At 37.9% G+C, this 18287-nt stretch overlaps 1 long non-coding RNA gene across 1 annotated transcript in view; it reads right to left on the reverse strand.

The window, feature by feature from the left end:
- Nucleotides 1-12158, reverse strand: part of LOC136012569 (uncharacterized) — a 38677-nt gene extending 26519 nt beyond the window's left edge. The window contains exon 1 of the long non-coding RNA XR_010611825.1: nt 12088-12158. This is a non-coding gene — a long non-coding RNA (uncharacterized LOC136012569). The remainder of the gene's footprint in view (nt 1-12087) is intronic.
- Nucleotides 12159-18287: the final 6129 nt, after the last annotated feature.

Below are 18287 nucleotides of genomic sequence, written 5' to 3' on the forward strand. Positions count from 1 at the left end.
GAATTGAGATGAGTCTGCTCCTTATTTAGCTAATGAGGTTTGGTAAGTACTGCAATAATTTTACTTTTTTCTCTCAATACCATGAACCAAAATTTCTCTCTTTTCAAATAGCTTGCCATAGATTGAGAGGTTCAAAAGAACATTGTCCTGGGTTCAGCAGTAGCAGTCATTTTCCTCCTTCTTAGTAGCTGATGCAGTGCTGTGGTTTTGACTTTCAGCCTGGCAACAGCGCTGGTAACACCAATGTTTTTAGTTGTTGCTTAGTAATGTTTACTTTGAACAAGGACTTTCTGAGCCTCATGCTCTGCCAGGGAGGAGGGGAAGCCGGGAGGAAGCAGAGACAGGGCACCTGACCCAAACTGACCAAAGGGGTATTCCACAACACAGCACATCATGCCCAGTATAGAAACTGGGAGGAGTTACCCAGAAGGGTTAGATTGCTGCTTGGGTCAGGCTGAGTACTGGTTGGTGGGTGGTGAGCAGTTGTATTCCCTTCCCTTGTGATTTCCCTTATCATTATTATCATTGGTGGCAGCAGCAGTGGTTTGTGTTATACCTTAGTTACTGGGCTGTTCTTATCTCAGCCCGTGGGAGTTACATTTTTCCATTCTCCTCCCCATCCTTCCAGGAGTGGGGGAGGAAGACTGGGGTGAGTGAGTGAGCGGCTGCGAGGTTCTGAGTTACTGGCTGGGCTTAAACCATGACAACCTCTTATAGGTTTATATTTAACCTCTTGTTTATAGGTGAACCTATAAATCTTGATTGATAAAATGTGCTAATACACATTCCACTTGTTTCCATCAGACATCAGTCAGTGACAAAAGGACAAGCAACTTTAGGCTCTGTCCAAGAGCAGAGTACATATGTTTCACTCTAGACAGTCTGATGTGACTGTGTCAGAGTGTGTAGAAGATCCTAGAAACTGTGCTTTTCATAAATGCATATGCCTTCAGTTTACCTCTGAGAAAACAAGTATAGTTCATGGACCTCAATTTGAGATTCATATGATCTTGACAGGGAATAAAACCTTTGATTTGATAAGAAAACACCAATTTATACAAATAAATCATTCAGAAGGGAAAAAAAAGTCACTCTGACAAGTCTTTCAATTCACAACCATTTACAAGAAGTTTTGTAAATGTCAAGCTCACTCAAAACAGTAATTACTTTTTCTTTTTATAAGATGTTAAGACTTTAATTACTCCATAGCTTAAATGAAATATGTCTGGCCCTTATTTCAAGTCCATTTACTTAGGAAGAATTGAAGTGTTTTGCCTCACAAATATTTACTGTTATTTGACTGAAAGAAAAATGTTGAAGCTAAACTTCTACATAAATAATGAAAAAAAAATTCCATTGGCTCATACTCCATTGTCCCCTTTACAATAGAGTACTAGAATGCAGTTCCCATCATACCGCTCATTGAGATCACACTTATTACTGTAAGTGGCCTCAGATTCAAGTTTCCAGATCTCATACTAACAATACATTGCACTTACTGTTCTTAAAATGTTACTGACAATTCACTTTCAGTTAGAAATCAAGAGTATCCTATATTGTCTGATGTGTGTCCATACACACAGAAGTTACATCTGACATCTGTCTGAGTGCCTCAGTAAACTCTTGAGCCTGCTCAGCTTAAATGGGTAGCAAAACTGCTCAATTATTCTTCGGAATGATGTGCAGCTGCCTAGCTGGAAATCGGCTCCTTTCCCTCCAGGGCCTGCAAAGCCCAGCTGTACTAGCCTAGGCACAACTAAGTACTCCTCTGCTCTCATAAGGGAAAAACAGTGTTCACCAAGGATGCAGGAATGGGAGTAGTGCTAATTACTTTATAGTGCAAAGGTGTCTCCCGCTTCTCATTTATGATGTGTTATGTCTTCATTTAAAGAGGGATACGTGATCCAGTGTGGCACTGTCACAGAGATCACAAGGATAACCAAAACATGAGAAAGATGTTTTTCATAATATCTTTGTTTAAAAAAACAAACAACAAAAAACAAACAAAAAAGAAAACAAACACTCCCTTCATCTCCCCCCCCCCCCCAAAACAAACAAACAAACAAACAAACCAACCAACACCAAACCCTAAACCACAAACAAACCCAGACTGTGCTGTGTAACACTTGTTAAGGTTTGAATAGCCACTGCTACATTTCCGGTACATTTTTCTTTTCAATAAGGAATGACAGCTGGCCTATGGCTCCAGAGATAACCCATTCTAGGTAAAATTCACATTGGTTTTTTTTTTTTCTTCACTGTTTTTTCACTTAACAGCAATACCGGACTTCAGTTTGTCAGTAATTCTCTAAATAATAGCTCAACATTAAAGGTATTTCTAATGAATCTTCAAATATCTCTTTCTGAAGATAATTTTTCTGCTGCTTCTGGAAACCACTAGCTAACTATCCCCATTTTACACTAAATCTTTAGTTCCACCCAGATCCATCTGGGAAATCTGGTGAGATATTAGCACTGAGTTAAGTTTTGCACACATAGACCATTGAGATAGAAGACATACTTGATCAGATTTCCATTTTTTCATCAGTCCAAAAAAGAACAGATTTCAACTATAACTGCATTAACTACAGGGAAAAATACATTGAAAACCTCTCCTGCAACAAGTTAAACTAAACAAAATAAATTATACTTTCCTCATTGAACATCTGAACTTTTGCTCATGAGAGTTTACTATGTCCTAAAAGTAAAGGAAGCCAAGACAAAAATGTAGCATACAGCCAATTCTTTTGATCAAAGGGATCAAAAGTGGGCAGAATCAAGAAAACAGAAAGTCTCAACCAGGCAAGACTACAGTTTTGAATGCCTGTGAACCTACACAAAACAAAGTTGAGGTTTTGCTTATTTGCTTGTTTTGTGTGTTTTGGGCTTTTTTCTTCTTTTCTGGTGTTTATCTGTGAAAGTACAGAAGGTGCAAGTACCAGTATACAGCCATATGGAATTATCTCTGAGTAGACAAAGCACTAAGATGCTATTAATCACAGAAGATAGGCATATATTTATTTAAGGTTCACAAAACAGGACTGGGTCAACTTTTCCCATTGCTGCTCTTTCAAACGCATGATCTATTTTGCATGTGTCTTCACTAATGAGGTTTTATTTATTCTTTTCCTAAATCAAAATAACACATTCACATCAAATGAATTTCTTGAATCTTATGCTTATTAGGCTACAGCATATGGGTGCTCAGATCATGGAACTCAGCAAAGCTGAGGCATAATTCTTTGTGGTATAACTCATACATACATACAAAATTTTTCTTTTGTAGATATCCAAGACATTTTCATGTGCCTAAAGTAAATGATCTCTGTGCCTGGAAGTAGTTCAAATACCATAGGAAAAGAAAGATGGTTATTTTCTGGCTGTTGTTATCATGTCTGTAGCCCTCCTTCAGTATATTTATGAGTATTGTCTCTACTATATACAAAAGTCTCCCATTATATTTTATCTCCATTCTGGTACTTGAAAAATCATATGTTTTCTCCTTCAGATTCAAGTTTCCAAATTATAAGCATTCAAAGCATCATCAGTGTTCCATAGACTTTTACATGCCTGTGTAGGTCAACTCCACATCAACTCTGAACTACCAGAAAATGAATCAGCCCATATATTACAAGCATTGTTGCAGGCAAATCACTGTCTCAGGTTCCCCCAAAATGATAAGCAGATATGTTTCATTTTGATATCCTAATGAATGTATCATTACTGCTTGTAAACATTTGACAGGTACTAATAATACGTAGTTGGAAAAAAAAATCTAAAAAGTTATCTTTCTGTGCAAATGAAACATTAACAAGTAGAGCTGTTTATACATGCTATTATTTTTCTTTCGGTGAATTCAGACTTTGAAAATCACTTCTGAACATACCAGGTGCCTTGGACATAACAGACCTGAATGTAAAGCAGCATGAAATAACTGAGACTAAAATCTGGGCTGAACTATTCCCACTTTTTATGTGAGACTCATCATTTACCACCATGCTCTAACAGTACAAGAACGTGGCAACTATTACGGAAAGTTATGCTATCTGTGCAACTGTTTTAACTGCTAAAAAGCACAGCAGATGTAGCCATAAAGGTAACGGATCTAGATGCCGGAGAAAAACACTATAAACAAAAATCCTTTTCCTGATGCTAGGAGTATATGCAGTTTAAGAGCATTCCACATAGATCAATATTAGAGCCACATTACTCATCAAATCAGGATGAACAGCCGTTCCTGAAACTGTCAGTAGATGCTAGAAACTAAGAGAAAGATAACTGCGGACAGAAAAATTCATGCAAAGTGAAATGGACTGATCTGTGAACTAGACCATCCAAATGAAGATTAGGAGTCTAGAAATAAGGTTTTGCGATGAGGAGGCAATTTCTAACAATGAGTAATATCAGAAGCTGAGCTTTTTTTCAGCTTCAAAAGAAAGATAGGCGACTTGTGTACTGCATGCAATTACCCTTAGAAGACAGTACAGAAAGCAAATACAGTGAGGAAAGATATAGCAAGAATAAGACTTTGGAAACAGACAATTCAACTGAGAAATCAGGGTTTTTTTGGTTTTTTTTTTTTTTTGTTTGTCTGTTTGTTTTTTTTATTAGACCTCTAATAAATATGTTATCGGAATAAGCTGCTTAAGAAAGCAAAGGATCCTTATGGTTCTGGATGTCTTCAGTTCACAACTGCTCATTTTTCTGGAGCATCCAGACAAGTTGCTTTTATCAATGGGAATGCTCTATGTAATGTTGTAAGTGATATATGGAGATGAGACTGGATGATGTAGCTATGCCTTCTAGCCTGAAGATGTATCATTATCTATTTTGAGATTTGCTTGGGGAGGAGAAAGGAGGTGGTTGGTTTTGTGGGGTTTCCTTTGTTTTATTTTGTCTATTTACAGCTAAAATACCTATAGTGCAGATTCTTTAAAGTAGCTTATGCAAAGATTAATTATGTAAAGCATATTTTAGACAAATTAAAATTACCTCTTTTTCATAAGGGGAACAAATTAAAGAAATAAAGCCTCTACTTTAATATTGCTGTTCCTTTAGGACAGCAGTTCCTGGCTAAGTGCCACATCTGTCTTGCATGGTTTAATTTACTGATGATTTTACCTTTTTCTCAGGAAAACAGTATTTATTCACGTAATATGAATGTCACAATATTACAATGATTATCCTGTAGCTTTATGTATGGTCATAATACCATCTGGTATACAGCTAAACTTTTTTTGCATGTGTACCATCTGGAACATCTATCTATATTCTAATTATTGTACAGATGAGATTTTTGTTTTTACAGAAACACCATATTGGCTGTATCCTTCATTGATTTCTTAATTTTAAAAAATACAATGTAAAATAATGTAAAACAAACAAAACCTTGGCATCTTAAATTTGTTTTAGCTGTCACATTTGCCTATGCATTTCTTCTAAGGAATTAAATAAAAAAGAAATCTAAATGCATTATTTACAACTAGTTTCCTATTCATTTTAGTGGAAACAGGATCTGGTTATTTAGGCAAAATGAGATAACACTTTTAGTGTAAAGTAGTTTGGAAGCTATATATACAAGCCAAAGTTTCACATGTTGAACTGAATTCAGGGACTGGTGTTTTGCACTAGGATGGAAAATAAAGGGGAGAAAAAGAGAGGTGGAGTGGGGTTCTTTCTGGAACTCAAAAAAAAAGGCCTGACAAATGTAATAATAAAATGCCTGTTTGATAGGAAGTGCACGTTATGTCCCTTTAGATGTTGGGAACCCCACTTTTGTGCAGCATTGGGCAGACCCTGGGTGGATTATCCCATATCACGCTACAGTGATTCTGTTCATTAAGAGCTTCCTTTCTCCTCCCATGCTGTGGTCCCTTTTATTTTATAACAAGCAAAACCATAGATCTTCTCCTGACAAGCTGGAATGTCAGCTCTCTCATAACATCCCAACACAACTAGGTTGTGTTTAATTATTAATCTTTCATTCTAATCTCCAGCCTACCTTAAGTAACTTTAGGAAGCCTCATTTGTGATATTTAATAACTTTCCTTTTATGCTGGAAAGTGGAGCTCATAATTAATAACAGATATCAAATGCACAGAAATGTTAAAAACACTTAATAGGTCTATGACGTGAAATACATAAGTTTCACATCCTAAACTTAATTTACTTCCCCAAAAATTTGATGTATTTTGTAGGACATATACTTTTTACATTTGCTATAACTGCAGCTAGAAAGCCTATGACTATCTTATGCATTCATATTTGTTCAGATGCCTAAATTAGCACCCTCTCAGAAATATCCTTGAAAGAGTCATTTGACAAATGACCTGTGTCTGGCCTGTAACAGTTCCATTGTAAGACTAGGGAGTCAAGACTGCATTTGGTCATGCGGCATATTTTCAAAGTATGCATAAATACATTAAAAAGGGTGTTTAACTACTGCTGTCTATACAGTGTATTGCTATATGTCACCAATTATGCAGCTGTAGCAGAGGCTTCTTTTCTGCTAGCACACAGTAATTAACAAGAAAGAAGAAAGCAAGAGAACCCTTAAAGAAAAGAACAATTTAAATGACATTTACAATCCCTTTCATTATAATCAACATTTTAATCTAAAGGTAACTTGCAGTTTAATATAATCTGTGACCTTTAAGAATATCTTCCTGTGTATGTGTTTAAAACATGTATTGCATTGAGCAGGATCTCTAGTTTATTTATTCTGTTTCGTAACTTTGCACAAGATTTTTCCTTCTTGCAACTTGTATTTTATTCCGTTCACTTCACAATTTAGATATAATTAGACCTTAAATAAAACCTTAAGAATATAATGCATTAGGTAAGATCTTATAAAACTCTTAAACTCAATGCTGGACTTAAATGCACTATCAAATATGCTAGAGGCTATTGCATTCCCTAGTGTAATCTTGCTTGCTTTCAAATTGTTCTCTTCTGGCAAGAAAAAAAAAAATACAGAATTCCTTTAATTAGTTGGAATTTCAAACTAAGCATCTTATCCTTTTAGATTTAAAATCATTACAAAAGTAGGAAAAAGCGTACAGAAATTAATGCAGTAAAGAAATTATATACAAATGGCAAGATGTTATTTAATTCTCAGTTAATTGGATACAATATTCTCTAATTTTTTTCCTAGACTGAATTGTGCAAAGTGATTCTAAAAATCTATAGCTTGAATACTTCTTGAGTATGAGTCCAGCTGGTGTTTCTGTGTAGAATCATAGAATAGTTAGGGTTGGAAAGGACCTCAAGATCATCTAGTTCCAACCACCCTGCCATGGGCAGAGACACCTCACACTAAACCATCCCACCCCAGGCTTCATCCAACCTGGCCTTGAACACTGCCAGGGATGGAGCACTCACAACCTCCCTGGGCAACCCATTCCAGTGTCTCACCACCCTAACAGTAAAGAACTTCCTCCTTATATCCAATCTAAACTTCCCCGGTTAAGTTTTATCCTGTTACCCCTTGTCCTGTCACTACAGTCCCTGACGAAGAGTTCCTCCCCAGCATCCCTATAGGCCCCTTCAGGTGCTGGAAGGCTGCTATGAGGTCTCCACTCAGCCTTCTCTTCTCCAGGCTGAACAGCCCCAACTTCCTCAGCCTATCTTCATACGGGAGATGCTCCAGTCTGCTGATCATCCTCGTGGCCCTCCTCTGGACTTGTTCCAGCAGTTCCATGTCCTTTTTATGTTGAGGGCACCAGAACTGCACACAATGCTCCAAGTGAGGTCTCACAAGAGCAGAGTAGAGGGGCAGGATCACCTCCTTCGACCTGCTGGTCACACTCCTTTTGATGCAGCCCAGGATACGGTTGGCTTTCTGGGCTGCGAGCGCACACTGCTGGCTCATGTTCATTTTCTCATCGACCAGAACCCCCAAGTCCTTCTCTGCAGGGCTGCTCTGAATCTCTTCTCTGCCCAGTCTGTAGCTGTGCCTGGGATTGCTCCGACCCAGGTGTAGGACCTTGCACTTGTCGTGGTTGAACTTCATAAGGTTGGCATCAGCCCACCTCACAAGCATGTCAAGGTCCCTCTGGATGGCATCCCTTCCCTCCAGCATATGAAACGGGCCACACAGCTTGGTGTCATCGGCAAACTTGCTGAGGGCGCGCTCAATCCCACTGTCCATGTCAGCGACGAAGATGTTATACAAGACCGGTCCCAACACCGATCCCTGAGGGACACCACTCGTTGCTGGTCTCCAGGTGGACATCGAGCCATTGACCACAACTCTTTGTGTGCGGCCGTCCAGCCAGTTCTTTATCCACCGAGTGGTCCATCCATCAAATTGATATCTCTCTCATTTAGAGAGAAGGATGTTGTGTGGGACAGTGTCAAACGCTTTGCACAAGTCCAGGTAGATGACGTCAACTGCTTTACCCTTATCCATCAATTCTGTAGCCCCATCATAGAAGGCCACCAAATTGGTCAGGCAGGATTTCCCCTTGGTGAAGCCATGCTGGCTGTCAGCAAGCACCTTGTTGTTTTTCATGTGCCTTAGCATGCCTTCCAGGAGAATCTGCTCCAAGATTTTGCCAGGCACAGAGGTGAGACTGGCTGGTCTGTAATTCCCCGGGTCTTCCATTTTCCCCTTCTTGAAAATGGGGGTTATATTTCCCTTTTTCCAGTCGTCAGGAACTTCACCTGACTGTCATGATTTTTCAAATACGATGGCCAGTGGCTTAGCAACTTCATTCGCCAGCTCCTTCAGGACCCGCGGATGGATTCCATCAGGTCCCACGGACTTGTGTGCGTTCAGATTTTTAAGATGGTCTCGAACCAGATCCTCTCCTACAGTGGGCCCAAGGTCTTCATTCTCAAAGTCCCTGCATCTGCCTTCTAAGTACTGGGTGTTGCAGTCAGAGCCTTTGCCAGGGAAGACCGAGGCAAAGAAGTCATTCAGAACCTCAGCCTTCTCCAAATCCTGTGCAGCCAGTTCTCCCGAAAGCTTCCTCAGGGGGCCTATGTTGTCCCTAGTCTGTTTTTTGTTTGCTACGTACCTGTAGAATCCCTTCCTGTTATACTTAACATCCCTGGCTAAGTTTAATTCTAACTGGGCCTTAGCCTTCCTAACCTGGTCCCTAGCTTCCCGGACAACATCCCTGTACTCTACCCAGGCCGCCTGACCTTGCTTCCACTTTTTATAAGCCTCTTTTTTCCTTTGAATTTTCTTCAGCAGCTCCTTATCCATCCAAGGAGGTCTCCTGGCCCTCCTGCTGCACTTCCTTCTAGTAGACAGAGGCAAGCTAAGTTGGCAAAACTAAATCTGTCGCTGAACATAGAATAACTATAAAATAACTTAAGGACCAATATACAACTATTAATGAAGGTTCATTCAGACTGGTGATACTTATATTTTTTTAAAGCTAACTTTTTGCATATGACCTTGGTTTATAAGTCTTTTATGATTTAGAATTTAATTAGCTAGCAACTCCTTAAATTCTAAATTATTTCCTCCCTACACTTTTTAAATACTCAGTCTCCATTTCCTCAATCATATATTCCTGACATTCATACTATTGAAAATAGAAGTTAAATGGTCATTTATAGCCAGCATTCGCCTATTTATGGAGAGATTAACAATATTTGAATAAGATGGAAGCACTGAAGTAACCGGTGCTACTTCTTCAAGAATTTCAAATAGTAGTAAAAGCAATCTCCAAGACATTAGTGATTATTTCACATGACTTGGAGTGTAGATGATGTATCACAAGCCAGTAGAAGACAAAACTTAGTCTTTAACTTTTAAAGGAGGAAAATTATAGACCTGTCTGCCTCATTTCAGAATTCAGAAAGATGCATTTTCTTTAGAAAGATTAAACAATCTATTTACAAAGACTTGCAATGATAACAAAGTGACAAGAAACAAACTACATTAAGCCAACTGAATTTCCCTCTTTGACAGGGTAAGTGAATAAGGAAGAAGAAGTCATAAACTGCTCTGACTGACATTCTCAAAAAAACTAGGAAAACATGGTGAAGATGAAATTATTATCCACCATGTGTACAGGTACAAAAAAAGGAAAAATAGAAAAGCAAAAAACCCTAATCAAAACATTGTGTGCAGGCAATCCCTTGGTAAGTATTCTCAGTTTGACATCAAACGCTTCTGCAGAGATCTACTCTGGGTTCAGTCCTTATTGATAATTTATAAGATGTAGCTCCAAGTAGAGAGCAAACATTTCAGATTTACATATTATGCTATTTGCGTGGCATGACATTTTGGAAATAAGTGAGAAAATCTCATTCTGCGACCTATTAAGTGTTCATCTCATGTAAAGTGCACAAGCTTGCTATTCTATTCTTCATTTCCTGACACTTCCTTGCGTCTGTCTTTTGGGCAGCATACTTTAAAAATGTAGACAAACAGCAAGGAGCATAGACAAAGGCAGCAGAAAGATTTAAAAGATGATACATTAGAGAAGGTTCAAAATGAGATGTTTTTACACTTCAATACCATACAGCTACTGTCCCTGTGGACTGCAGGGACAGACATGGCAGGAAAGAGGTGATTAATGATAGTACCTGTCCTAGTGAGTAAAATGCTTTTATGGAAAGTGTGAAAAGTTTTTTCCTCCAGTTTCAGGGAGGTTTGGTCAAGGAGTAATGAACTTTGTCTGTCTAGCAATCTATATTCTCTTGGAGGCAATATTTCATGCATATGAGAATAGTAGCTACTTATCTAAAATGGCTGAAAAATCCCTGCCAATAAACAGCTCTTCAAAGTAGTTTAACTTATACCTGAGGCTGTGAAAAAACTGGGAGAAGTAAACACCAAATAAGTGACATTAAAATTGAACTAGAAAAGCATATTTGAAGCTGATTTTACTGTTGGGAAGCGATAAACAAAGACATTTTTGCTTGAGTCTCATTGGTATCACATAACAACTAAGAAAAGCAACCTATTAAACGTAATGCAGTTATAGAAAGAGGGAAACATTGATTTCTTCTCAAGATATTTTATCATTATATGGAAAGGGATAAAATTGTATATATAATTACACATATAGTTGCTTGAGAAATTCCTGTTCATCACCATGAGAAGGATATAAATATCCCAGCTAAAAAAAAAAGTGAGTGGATTAAGAATGCTAAAAATTGTATCAATGGTGGGAAGCTTATCACCTTCCTTTCTATCTTGAGTTAGTCACCTTTCTGAAATTGTTTCAGCAAATAAAGCAAAGGTAGCACTGAGTCCCAGACAGACCTATTACACTCATTGTCCATGAAGCACACAAACTAGAAGCAAATCAAATACACCTTTGTGACACTTTTTCTGAATCAATCTAAAAATCAAACAGACTTATACCAATGTCCTAAAATTTTACTCTTGAAGATAGTCTTCTGAATTAAAAAAACATCAAAAGAGAAACAAAACTTAAAGCTTGGCCACCTAAATGTTTAAAAAAAGACCAACAACAAATGTAATGCAAGTCCAGAGTAGATAATTGATATCAGGAGCAAATTTTGTCTTAACTAGATTTTGCTTTGGCTTAAATGCCTTCCACTGTTCCAGTGAAATACAGCAACATTCTTCTCTTTTAGTTCTGAACCAACTAAAAAAACCCACAAAGATCCAATTGTAAGAGAAGAAACATTCAAACAGGAAATACAACACTTGCAAAAAGTCATGAATGCAGAATAATGAATTTAGTTCTATATTAATGGAAATCGAATGAAGACCAGCATTCTGCTTAAGGGGCATAATAAGTATTCAGTCACAACAGTGACCAATCTCAAAGTAAAAGTTTCTGAAAATACCACAGCTTGGGGCCAAATCAACTCTTTCCACACCAGCATCTCTAGCTGGTTGAGATACTGTCAGTTATCCCATCTTGCCTCTAGCAACTGCTATGAAAAGGCATAGATCATCTGTAAGTCCAGTGTCACATCTGAGACAACTGCATGGGTCAAGCAGTAACTAAGACCTCCCTGTCAGGAATCAGTAACAGCAGGACTGCTCCATGACAGAAGAACAGGCCAGGAGCCAAGGGTGACCCCAGCACAAGTGGTACCCCTCCAAAGGGGCTCAATACCTGATCAAGACGGGCAGAGCCATGTACTTACAGTAACATGCGCCACCAACAGCTCAGTGAGCACCAGTCAAAGACAAGAGTCAGAGCCAGAGCTCAGTCAGGAGGGGACATGAACAAGAACAGCATCAGTAGAGTAAGATTAGAGCCCTGGCCTGAGCTGAAATGGGCCCATGGGTAGGGGTGTGTGTGGTAGTCCCAGGTGAGGCTTGTCTTAGCCATTAAAGCCTATTACTTAGGCATTTACAATCTCAAATGACACTAAATAGCTTAACCTGGGTGAACTGGGCCCCTAAAGTTTTACTATTAGTTAGATAATTTTGTCATAATAGCAATCAAATATTTTTATATTTTATTTATTATCTATAATAAAAAGTATTAATATTTTTATTCTTACAGATAACTTTTTTTTTTATTTTTTCCCTTTTTTCCTTGCGGCTCTAAAGATGCCATTAGGTATTTTTATTTTCTCCACCTCTCCCACATCCTTAGATAAAAGTTGCTTTATTTCTGATTTGCTATTCCTTCCCATGTCTTAAATAATTATTTTACGTGTCCTTCTAAAATTGAGTTGCCAGAATATTTACTGACCTTTAATCCATTTTGTTTCTACATTTTACTTTCCTTTTTAATATAAGAACCTGTTTATAAGCACAGAAATACATCACTATACCTGAAAATGCTTATTTTCTATTTTAAAAAAGGGATACACACAACAGTTGGCAAGCATTGTGTTCTGTGTATGCTACAATTCTCAGAAAGGATGATAGTTATTCACCACCAGCTGTTTATAGTGCAGCGATGACTGTGGACCAATTGACCAGGGATTATTGCTTCCTCCCTACTTAAGGTGAAGTGTTTATATATTCTATGAATATTGCTGATGAGGAGCCCTATGGGAAAAGGCTGAAACTCTGCTGGAATCAGATTATTTCTGAAGTTTTTGCAAACATTTGTGATTTTGGATTTTAATTTTGGTCTATGTATTGTACTACTCTAAATTGTTGAAAAATAGGCATCACATGACATTGCTTATATATTTAAGAGAGAAGAAGCTAAAATAAAAAGAAATCAATATATATCTGTCAAAAAAGTCCAAACGAAATAGTCATCAAATTAAAATCAGTTTGAACAGCCTCCCTCTTGTAAAAGATGTTGGAACACATCTTCTGGTGACAACAGAACTGTGTTTTCTTAACTGTGAAATCTACCCTTCCCCTCCATGTAATAAGCCATTGACCTCAGTGTAATTATTTTTAATATACATTGTATATTAAATGACAGAATTTATTTATACATACATAGAAAATCAAGAAGACTAACCCCACTTAAAAAAAAACCAAAACAAAATCACTGGAAAACAATTCATTAATAAGAAAATTTCTAACCAGTGGTAATAAAAAGATACCAAAAAACTTAATTCAAACAAATCAAACTTGATTACAAGCAAATTAAATACAAGCAGTCACATTATTAGAATATAATAAACATAACATCAAGTCACTAAGGGCTGAAAATTGATTCAGTCTCTGGTGAAAACACCCCACATACTTTATGTGATACATCGTTTACAGAAATAATTTACTAGAAAATATATTTAATAGAGTAAAAGAATCAAGATGATGTTTGGAGTGTATCAAAGTTCAATGCCATTAACAAGAGATTTTTTTGTATATGCTTTCTGATAAATACACAACTTAGTGCATACTTCAAGAAATCAGCTACACAGAGCACAGGTAGTATGTAAACTATAGCACTATATAAAGCAACTCATTTAAGGATTGTGTCTAACTGACCTAGTATCAATTTTCCTCAATTTACAACAAAAAATATAGTTATAACTTTCTAAGGAAGTATAAACACACACATAAAATTTACTTACAATGAATTCTCTGTGTGCCTCCCTTATTCCTTATTATTTACTTATAAAGGTTGAAGGTGCACAGGGACAGAAGAGCTTAAACCACTTTCATGTTATCTTAGCTATAAAAAGAATACAGAAAACATAGACAATGCTCAGTTTGTAACTGATACTGAGTGAAATTCTGTATGGATCCTCAAAAGAGCTACATAGCTTTATACATCTGTGGATGTGATCACCATACCTCATGTAAACTTTCATATAGAAATGTCATACAGAAATGTCAGTTACTCCAGGTTTACTCAGCTAGTTCCTGCTGGGTTTATTGATTTGGTTTTAGCTGCATGATGCTAAACCTGGCAGACACATCCACAATGGAAGGAAGAGAAGCAGTAAAAGCCCCAGTGAAAAGGAAAATTAAAGTAGCAAGGAGGGTGAGAAAGTAGGTCCAAAGAGAGCCCAAAGAGTACATTCCCACCTTCTATCATGCCATTGAATAACTGGCCTCAACTAGAAGACTCTAATGGCCAAATCTTCCATATTTTGAGAGAAGTAGCTGCAGATCATCAGTGGGTTATCATTGTTCAATCAATATACACCGCCTGGCTATGGTTGGATATGTGACTTTCCCCACTAATTGTGTCATTTTACTGTAGAAATAATACTCTTCTGTTTCTTAACAAAATGACTGGCTGTGGCACATTTTTATTATATCTCTTTCATTACACAGAGTAAGTTCCAGAAGTGTATTTTTTTTGTTTGTTTGGTTCGGTTTGGTTCTTTGTCTGTTTGTTTAACTGAGGCCTCTTCATTGACAATTCTACTGAGGAAAAAAACTTACAATGGTGAAACTCCAGACTGAGATCATAGAATCATAGAATGGTTTGGATTAGAAAGGACCTTCAGACCATCTAGCTCCAACGCCCCTGCCATGGGCAGGAACACCTCACACTAGACCATGTCACCCAAGGCTCTGTCCAGCCTGGACTTGAACACTGCCAGTGATGGGGCATTTACCACTTCTTTGGGCAACCTGTTTCAGTGTCTCACCACTCTCACAGTGAGATACCCAGAATAAAACCCTCCTGAACAGACACTATTATGGATGCCATTAGAACGGTTCAGAAAGTCAAAATGACTCAGATAAGAAAAGCATGTTGTAAGGCATAATCAATCGGCAGTAAGTAAGCTAATGCTGTTTACAAGTACCAGATTGAAGAACTATTCAAAACCCCTGAAACAACAAGCAGCTAACAATAATTTCCAAGCAAGCTTTTGCCATCTTTAGCTAGTTACATTTGCATTACCTCTTGTGCTGTCTACAGTGCTATGGTGAGAAGTCCTTCAAATGTATGCCTCCAAAGTTTCCCCATTTTTCCCATGAAATCCTGCCTCATTCTGTGAAGATTTTACAGGGATTGGCCATAGTACATTGCATTCATTGTCAGTAGTGCTGACCATACTGTCTTACCATTTCCAGGTCTCATCTTGCATAGTCACCGAAGTTTAGGGCTGTCTACAGCTCCATATTTGCACATCCGTATGTGACCATGGATGCTTACAGGTTAGTGTGTACAAAGAAATGATCCATGTGGCACAATCAACAACCACTTTACCAGGGGGAAAAGAAAATCATGAACAAAGGCCAAGAACTGCTTAGGACTCTTTAAGGATACCTAAAACGTGTTATTAAGCTACTGCAAAGTAGTAAACTTCAGCATGTCTCTCTCAAACAGCTGTCCTCGAACCAGTGGTTGATTATGAAGACCTGAGGTTATGTGGTCTGTAAGTGTTCTATTCTTACAGAAAACAGATAAACTCAAATTCTAACCCTGATTTTTAATGAATTTATTGGTTGCAGTCCCAGGGATGTTATGAGATTATTATTAAAAGGTATGCTCCATGCAAAGCAAAAAATTAAGAACACATGTCCTTGTGAATAAGGTGCTGAACAAGACATGTGGGTTATATATCTAAGACTCCAAAGAAATTTTTGGCCTCCATGAAGGCAATGGAATTTTGTCATTTTATAAAATTACATTTATAATAAAATATCATTGTCATTTTAACAATATTTTATGTCCCACCACTGACTTTCTTGAAAAAGTCTCTTTGCCTTTCTAAACATCCCATTCTTTGGCTATAAAATAAAGATAATAATGAATGAATGCCTTTTGTGAGGTATTTTAAATGATGATAAAAGTCATCATAAGGCAGCATTCTCAGGAATACAGATTTTACTTCTACCTGTCAAATATATAGCACCCAATAGCCAACAGTCTTCTTCAATAGAAGATTGGTTCTATACTAACAGTAAATTAAGAAATAAATTATCACACTGAAATTTTATAGTTCTGCATTCATTTGCAGTAGTTAATGCTCAGCCATTTATCCTGGTGTCGAAACAGGTATTTAAAAGTTCTATTACGATGAGAACAGAATCTGGCTCACACAAATGAGTGATCTTAAAATTACATTCATTTCTATCAAGGAGTGATATTTTCATGGTCCATTTTCCCACTGACATTTTGGCAGGTGTCAGAATGATAGTGCTAAGCATTGAGGAATTCCCACAGACTAGATTCTCAGCAGATGTAAATCAGCAGAACTAAAATGCATTAAAGCCACAAGAAATTATACAACCTAAGAATGTTCTCTCAGGTATCTGCTATCCCTACTGAAATATCTTTCAAGTCAGCAATGTGCACTGTTATTGCTTTAATGGCATGCTGTATTGAGACCTAAAAATTGTATGCCAAGCCTGTGAATCAATGTAAAATCCAGCAGACTAGAATTGATGAAATTATTGATGGGTCTGCAAACTGTCCATAATATTTTGTATTTTATATATTTTATATGTCCAGCTTTTTCACAGTCTGGTATTTTCGTTGTGGCCTATTTTGCTTTTGCATAAGAGTACATCTGTTGAGGGTTGGAGGGTAATGATTTTTTTCCCCATGACAATGCACCCTCTTTTTGTCATGCTTTGTTCTCGTCTTTCTGAAAGTATGGCAGTTTTGTTTTGAATAGGCGGTTCTGGGTCACTGTATTCATAAGGTGGCCATAATTCCTAAAGAACAGATTTTGCTTGCTGAGCAGCCATTGTTGGCTTGCAGGATGTCCATGAATCCAGGATAAGTGGATTCACAGGGTGCTGAGTCTGATAAAAACTAGGGGGATAGCACAGAATGTGAGTTCTCAGAGTTCAGCTAACCTAGAACTGTGCCCTCTGTCTTTGCTGGAGTTCAACAACCAAGGAGTCTTCATTTATCCAAAAATAGATTTGGACTTTTTCACTGTTAAATGAAAGCAAGAAATTGTTCTTCTTTTCTAGTTCACATAAACAAATTATAATCTTATATGTTATTTCCAGATGTGAAATAAAATCAATGCAGTAAGAGCAACATGTCACATGTCTGAGTACTTTTTAAACAACTCCGCGCTGGTGGGCACAGACTTTTCCACCCATGTCTTGAACCTCTGATGAACCTCCTGATGACCATACCTGGACAAGCTGGCACAGGGGCTGTGCTGCTGTCTGCAGGAGAAACCTGCCTCAACAGCCTCTTCTTCAGCAAGAAGAGTGTACCTGAGGACATGGTCTTGTCTCTGGCCTTCTGCATGGCCAGCCTGCTCAGCCTCTCCCAGTGCCTAATATTGGAGCCAAGTGCCCATGCTCAAGCACTGCACAAGTTCAAGGAGCTGTGAGATTGGCCCATAAGAGCTCTGATTAGATATTGAAGGAGGTCTTCGTGCACAGAGCTGTTTGTGGGGCTCACAGCTGACAGCAGATGATGAGCTCATGCCCCAGCGTAAAAACACAAGGGAGAACCACCATGGGTGCTGAGAAGTGCTCTGGCTGCTTGGGGACAACTGAATGCAGAGCCGTGGCTCTGAAAGCAAGAAGTGAATCCTATCACAGATCACCAAGGGAAAATGGAAAACTCCATGAGCATTTGGTAGTAGTCAGCACACAGAATTACTTTTCCATGTCGTATTTATTTAATCTATTGCCCTAGTATTATCCTCCCTAATTAGCATTGCTTTTGTGTAATTAAACTTTTGGTTTCTATAGTGAGACACTGCAGCTATGAAATTCGTAATTTAAAATGTCGCCAAATCATAGATTTAGCTAAATCCATGCAATTTTAGTGAATCCCATAGCTTTGGCAGTATGTAATATGAACAGATTTTAGATGGAGAATGCCACAGAAGGTGAGAGAATAGAAAATTGCTTTGGTGTGGTAGATATGGCTGCAAAACAAAGCCCACCACTGCAGAAACCACCAGCTAGATACTACAAACCATGCATTACAGCTTTTCTGTTGATATTCTGAAAATAATGATTGTGAGCTGTCAGGAAGATTCACTGC

The sequence above is a fragment of the Lathamus discolor genome, chromosome 4, assembly GCF_037157495.1.
Source record: "Lathamus discolor isolate bLatDis1 chromosome 4, bLatDis1.hap1, whole genome shotgun sequence".
Lineage (NCBI taxonomy): Eukaryota > Metazoa > Chordata > Aves > Psittaciformes > Psittacidae > Lathamus > Lathamus discolor.